This window comes from Hyalella azteca, unplaced genomic scaffold (assembly GCF_000764305.2).
Source record: "Hyalella azteca isolate HAZT.00-mixed unplaced genomic scaffold, Hazt_2.0.2 contig9714, whole genome shotgun sequence".
NCBI lineage: Eukaryota > Metazoa > Arthropoda > Malacostraca > Amphipoda > Hyalellidae > Hyalella > Hyalella azteca.
Window position 1 is genome coordinate 260228 of NW_025939776.1, and position 7201 is coordinate 267428.

At 36.2% G+C, this 7201-nt stretch overlaps 1 long non-coding RNA gene across 2 annotated transcripts in view; it reads right to left on the reverse strand.

Annotated features, from left to right (window-relative positions):
- Positions 1–505: 505 nt before the first annotated feature.
- LOC108671342 overlaps positions 506–7201 on the reverse strand; it is an 11326-nt gene continuing 4630 nt past the window's right edge. Inside the window, exons 2-4 of one of the 2 annotated variants that reach the window (XR_007156890.1) lie at positions 3785–3835; positions 2203–2342; positions 506–1072 (exon numbers count right to left, since the gene is read on the reverse strand). This is a non-coding gene — a long non-coding RNA (uncharacterized LOC108671342). Of the gene's footprint in view, positions 1073–2202; positions 2343–3784; positions 3855–7201 lie in introns of those variants that run through there. The other variant, XR_001930803.2, reaches the window with a different exon arrangement.

Sequence of the window (7201 nt, forward strand, 5' to 3'; positions counted from 1 at the left end):
TATACTGGGTAAAACTATGTTGCCAAAGCATTTTCAACTTGATAAAAGGGTAAAACTATGTTGCCAAAGCATTTTCAACTTGATGCAAGTAATGACAGCTAATGATATTTAATTTCATCATCATAAAATTATTTATTTAATATATCTTATTTGCAGATCATCATCAATGTACGTACATGCACTCGTGCTGGAGAATGGGAAGACCTCCATCTTCTTTCCTGCTGCACAGCCATTGATTGAAAGTAATTGAGAAAAACCTGCAAGCCTCAACATTTATATAGAAATGTTGAAGAAATTAATATTTAATAGCTTATGTGTTTCTATCAATATTTCTAGTGTATACTCAGTTCTCCTAATACCCGTTGAAGTATATTTGAAGATTTTTTATGATAGCATTCTCACAATGTTTGTGTTAATTGAAATAAAATATTAGACATTACTTTTCATGCAATGTTTTGGTTAATATTACATATCCATTATAATTTAGGTACGAAGAAAATACCAAGCCACTAAACATTGTCAATTTGTCATTATCAAAAACATTACTTGGCCCAGGGCCAGCATCAGGTTAAACAATTATTACAAATTTCAGTAACAATAACCAGTGAGAATCTGTATGTCAATATTGAGTGTTCTATATTCAATCTGGTTTGGAGGCTTACCTAGAGACTTCTATAATTATTGCCGATCCTCTACATTCTACATTTACATGCTTATTTTTTAACTAATTTTATTAATTTAACTAAATTTTAAATTTTAACTATTAATTTAACTAAAGTAAAATTTCCTAGAATGAACACTGCAAAGTAAAGTTTAACTTTAAAAATGTATGCAAATAACTTAGTTTAGCAATTATCAAAACGCCAATTTAAAACACTTCTCTTTACAACTGGGAAGAATAATTAACTTCATTTGAAGACAATTTAAATTAAAGTATGAATGCAGACATGAAATAGCGAGAAATAAGAGGTGTCAATTGTGCCATAGCTTTCTTCTTAATATTGCCATGTTGATATGGTGCCTGACGCTCCTGAAGTGTGCAGCCTTCAGGGACCACAGTTCCTTTGACAATCTGCAAATATAATTGCACATGAGAATAAGCTGACAGTTTAAATAATAAATTAATCGAGCACAATCAATATTGAAACATTTAAAATATTAAAATACGAGAGGAATTTTATTTTTATAGCATGTAGTGTAATTAAATAAAAGCCAAATTTATTTTCATTTGTAGAAATTCATGCTTTTGTTTGTGAATGGAATGTATGTTTTTCTTTGTATAATAAATGATTGGCTTGGAATACTCTGAAAGAGAGATGGCTGCCTACATTTTTAAATTAATGCCTGTGAATCATAAGCATCAAGACTATAGTTTCCATAAGCTAAATTCTTCATGAAATGCATGTTGAATGTAAAAATATTGAATGAAGCTTATACATGATTTGATGAACTCTGTCTCTTCTCATCATAACGTAAAAATAAGTTAGCAAACGATTCTTGACATATTATGGTCCTGTGCTACAAATGAAGTTGAAGCACAGTTAAATATCAAAAATAAATATGAACCAAATTTTGCCTCATGACTACATTACTGTCATGACAAGTATAAGTCTGAAATAACATTGAGACCACATTGTTACTTAAAGAGGCTATAGATTTAAGAAGTAAAAAGTCATTTAATACATAAATCACAAAGAAAATCGTTCATACATAATTTTTAACTATTATTGCTGTTATATACGGCCTGTTATGGCAAGAAGCATGTACGAAGGATAGTGGCAGTAATGTTGTCATTTGTAAAACATTTCATTAAGAGGGTTTTCAAGTTTATTCATTGAGGTATCATAGGAAGCTGCGCAGTTACTTCTAACAAGTTAATAGATATCACTTAAAAAAACTTAAATTTTACAGTGATCACTCATTTTTTTCCCCACTTGTATTTGTAACAGGGATTCTCAATATAATATTGTGAAAATACATTTAAATGTCATCAAATACTCCTACAATTGTTGATTAGTTGCAATGATTTACTTTACTCTAAAGAGAGTAAATACAGTATACTGAAGAGATCAGGAGATCTTTATTCCTTGATGAGTTAACAAATCTTTCCTGCTAGACCCAATCATTCCAATATCATTCACAAGATGCAAAGCAATTTCATATGAATAAGATTAAAATTGAACAAAAGTGTGGACCACCCACCATAAAGAGGAATATACTTGAAGCAGTATTAGGCTGTCTCATCTTCCTTGGAATAGTCCTGAGTGCTAGTTTCATTTTGCCTCATGATGAAACATCCTGTTTTAATCCAAATGCATCTTGATAAGAGAAGTATACATACCCTGAAAAATAAAAAATGTTATTAAAAATATGCAACATAGAGATCAATGGAAAATATTTGCAAGTAATGAACAACTGCAGCGATGGGGAATTTCAATTTTTTCTGCTGCTGTTGCCATTTTGTGTCTTGTGCAGGAGGTGAGATGTACTTGTCATTTGTTGGCATTTGACTATCACAACTACTTGATTTAATGTGAAACTAATGTAGTAGTAATCATAATTTTAACAATCAAAGTTAAATCTAGGTTGCATAGTCTATTAAAAAAGTGTAATAATGTCAATGACACTTGACACATGAGTTGCTGCTCAGCAGCACGCATGGAAAACTTTTACCATTAGGTCTGCCACTAGAGCTTACCTGCCATTTTCGGAATTGCAAGATTTCCGTCAGATTAATTACCTACTATGTAATTATTACGAAAAGTGCACAATTGGGAGCGCAAGATTTCAAATGTATTGAAAATTGGTCATGTTGGAGCCGCAAGATTTTAGAAACAAGCAGGAAAATTGCAATTTAGCTCAGCAGACAGGGTGCAGACACTCAGACAGTGGGTGAATATCAAAAGATATTTGTGATGCATCAGCAGCAAAATTTACACCTTCTGAAGATATTGCCAACACATTTGGATTGTAATTATGACATTTTCGAAATTACTGTAAATCTGAAAGACTGCAAGCACACACAGTAAGGTTTCCGGTATGCCAGATGGATCAGAATGCAGTGAAGCTTGTCCGGCAATCAGTTGCAATGTGTGTAGGCTAAATGTTGCCATGCATGGAGAATAAGGGAGTTAAAGTAGCTTGCATCACTTTCTTATTAAAAATTACATGGCGACAGTTCTTGAAAATTGCTGGCAATGCTTTGGGCTAAAAACCATATTGTGGCAAGGCTGCTTGCGCCTTGCACCCTCTGCACCCTGGCAGGCATCATGGCATGGAGGCCTTGTGGCAGGCTGGCTTAGCAGCAGTCTAACAGAGACTGCATTTAATTCACAGCTCATCAATGACAACTGCATGATACTGTTTAGAATTGAAATTTATCATCATTAATTTAGATGCTAGAGAGTTTTGCAATATTTTTAATAAATAGCTTCTTAAGCCTTCTTTTGGAAGCTGGCAACAAAAGTGCTATGGCAACCAGCCTACCAGGCAAGTTGAGGCAACGTTGGTGCAATCACTGCAATGGAGTGATTTGATGCCTGACAGTTATTCAATCGGACATACCAGTAATAAGATACATGAAATATTAGTCGCAAAAACAAATTCGGCAGTTGGCAACTTGGCAGTAGATTTAGAATTGAAATGGTACTAACTGTCTGTCAATTCAACCTTCGTCACAACTCACTAGTGTATTTAATACATTATCCTGCAAATGAAAGTACCTCTTCATTATTATTTAAATTCGCCCACTGTCGTAATCAGGAATGTAATTGTAAAAACTTACACTTGTTCGCAAATATCCAGGGAATGGAGCGATGCTAATCAGTTTGAAGTTCTTCTTCTTTTCGGGGTGTCTACACCTGTCTCTTATACACATCTAGATGTGTATAAGAGACAGCAATAAGCATGTGAAACCATATATTAAATTTCATAATTATTGATTACGAATTGAGGGAATAAAACGTGGCTACGTGACGGAATTTGCCCGTTTGCACCCGTTTTACCGTTTTATTTGCAAAGTAGATGAGTTAAAATTATAAAAAAAATCGTCGCGACTGCGCAATAAGCATGTGAAAGCATATATTAAATTTCATAATTATTGGTTACGAATTGAGGGAATAAAACGTGGCTACGGGACGAAATTTGCCCGTTTGCACCCGTTTGACCGTTTTATTTGCAAAGTAGATGAGTTAAAATTATAAAAAAAATCGTCGCGACTGCGCAATAAGCATATGAAACCATGTATTAAATTTCATAATTATTGGTTACGAATTGAGGGAATAAAACGTGGCTAAAGGGAGAGCTGGTATAGGGCAGGTTCAGGGCCGGGCTGGCCCACGCTGTAACCCACGCTAACGCCCACGCGCTTTTGTCCGACCGGTCAACACGGATAGAAATTATTATTTACAATGTGCACGATCATAGGAGAAGAAACAATAGCAGCAACCTTCTTAGTTGAGAGACTTGCTTCTCCCGCAAACGTTGAGGAAAGTAGACGTAGTCGTCGTGAAAATGACTCGCGTCTTTTAATTTCTGGACTGGGATTTTTGTTATATTAGGTGCCGGCCGCAGTCGTTAAAATTATTTTCTTCGACATCACGAAAATAAGCAGTGTTGTTGTCATTTCAAGATTCAATTATTGAACCTTTCGATTGAATAAACAAAAATAAATATGAAATAACATTCATAATAAGTATCGAAAAAATTTAAAAGTATTTGAATTATTTCTGCTTGTTAATATACGTAAAATAAATCAAAGTAAAATCAACCTCGATAAATACAGGCCTAACAATGATGTGAAAGTAATTTAACCTTAATCATTAGGTTTCGGGTATTACGAGGAGTTTGAAGCATATGGAATGAATTTTATTTCGTTGTCATATTTGTACGACCGTATTTGTATCAGGAATTTACGTGTGGTACACTAGGGGCCCGCGCAATAACTTTTTGTGTGCAATTCTCCCCGCTCCCGCGCGATTGTGTCAAATGTACCTCTCGTCTGCGAGGACAGAACATTATTACCTTGGCTTGGGGACTTGGGCCTAGCCTGGGTTTCTCATTCTGAGTTCCTTGTGGTCGCCTTTTCGTACAAGTTCTTTATGGAAGTGAATTTACAATAACTATCTGCTTATATTTCATTGGTTCGCTTCATCGCTTGTAGTTTGAACTGAAACTCTGTAACTGCATTTCCATCGAAAGTTGCAACAACACTGTCATTAGTCAATGACGTTGACAATTGTCAATGTCATTTTGTGGCAACTGCATAGTCTCAGAGCAGAGATTTTTTAGACTCTTCCTCAAGTTCATTTTTTATTCTAAGTAGACCACTGCGCGATTGCAGTATCATAGCTAGGTACCAGCGTTATGATAAATAAGAAATTTGTCTAGATCTGTGGTTCCCAAACTTTTTCAGGCTGACCGCCCGGTGCCCCCTTTAGCTCCCCAGTGAATCTCTAGCGCCCCCCCCCCAACAGACACGTATTCTTGATATTTAGTATGCTATAATTTTAAAAGATAAAGGTTAGCTAAACACAAATGTGTACCTACCTTTTTCACAAATGGAACCCCATTTAGTTGATCAATATATTTTTTTACAGTTTTAACTGTTTCAACACCAGAAATTCAATATGGCTCAGACAAATTTATGGCTGGCGCTGGACTTGTGGCCTGTCTTGCACTTGCAGCAGGTCTCAATTCTCATGCTGTTGTGCACCAGTCTCCAAAGACTCCAAATACAGCGACACAGGAATATCTCCCAAACTAAATCCAGTAATCCAGGCTGTAGAGTATGGCCTTTCAGCTCGAGATATTGGCGTCTTTTCAAGCTCTCCATCAGCCACATCGACCTCAAATCGGCATTATCGGCGTCCATGGCCGATCATAAACTATGGCAGTATGGCTCAGGCAGCCATAACTGATAAACTATAGATTGCTCGATCCATAGTGGCAAAGCAGAAAGTTTTTATTATATAAGTAGACCAGTAAAGTATCCTGGATACCATCATTATCATACTTAAGAAATTGGTTTGAATCTTGACTAAATGAGACTAAATGAAGAAATTGAAAATGAACTGATTCCAAAAAAGCTCTGGTTTGCCACTATGGCTCGATCAGCCCTGCTGTCACCGGCTCACCGCGCCCATCTTCAGCGTGTTTGATTGCTTGTATCTGTCACCCGATCACAATGTGCATAGGTCTGGCAAGTGGCGCAAGCCCAATGCTACTGCTGAAAAAAACTTGTCAATCTATTGTGTTCTAACGCAATCTATTGGGTTCTAATGCGATCTATTGTGTTCTAACGTGATCTATTGTGCTCTAACACGATCTATTGTGTTCTAACGTGATCTATTGTGTTCTAATGTGATCTATTGCAATCTACCGTGATATATTGCGTTCTAACGCAATCTATTGTGTTCTAACGCAATCTATTGTGTTCTAATGTGTTCTATTGTTTTCTAACATGATCTATTGCGTTCTAACGCAATCTATTGTGTTCTAACGCAATCTATTGTGTTCTAATGTGATCTATTGTGTTCTAACATGTTCTATTGTTGTCTCTTATACACATCTAGATGTGTATAAGAGACAGGGGTAAACGCGGCGCAGATCACAGTTTAGAAGCGTTTATCCGAGTTAGGCAGTTACACGTTCAACACAAAACCATCTCGTGGCAAGAGCTGCGTAACATGCTTCAGAGCTCCGCCCGCATGTAAATCTCTCTAAAAACAAGCTCTATTATCAACCTGCTGATGCTCGAAGACACCTCGTCCGTTAGCGGGAATTCCGCTAACTAAACATAAAGCAAAACCAACTATTATTAAACAGAGAAATTTAAAAATAAAGATAAATATCCAAAATCATTCTTTGATGTACGTCTAGCGTGAGACAGGCTATATACAGAAAGGTTTAATCCAACCCAACAACAGCAAGACTTGCTTTATATGTAGTACACATAGGGAAACTATCTCATGACTAAAATAAACATCCAATTGTGCGTACGTAATTGGTGCGCACAATAAAAATGATGGGTGTGACTCAGTCAATACGAGTCGTCATTGCGCTGGCATAAAGGAAAACGCGACCGGCATCCGCGGCTGTGATTAAAGCCTTTGAACTTGAAATTCAAGGCTTGGTTTCTGGAATTTTTTTGCAACATTTTGGCTCATTTGCGACAATAGGAACAGCCGGCCATCCGTCCTTC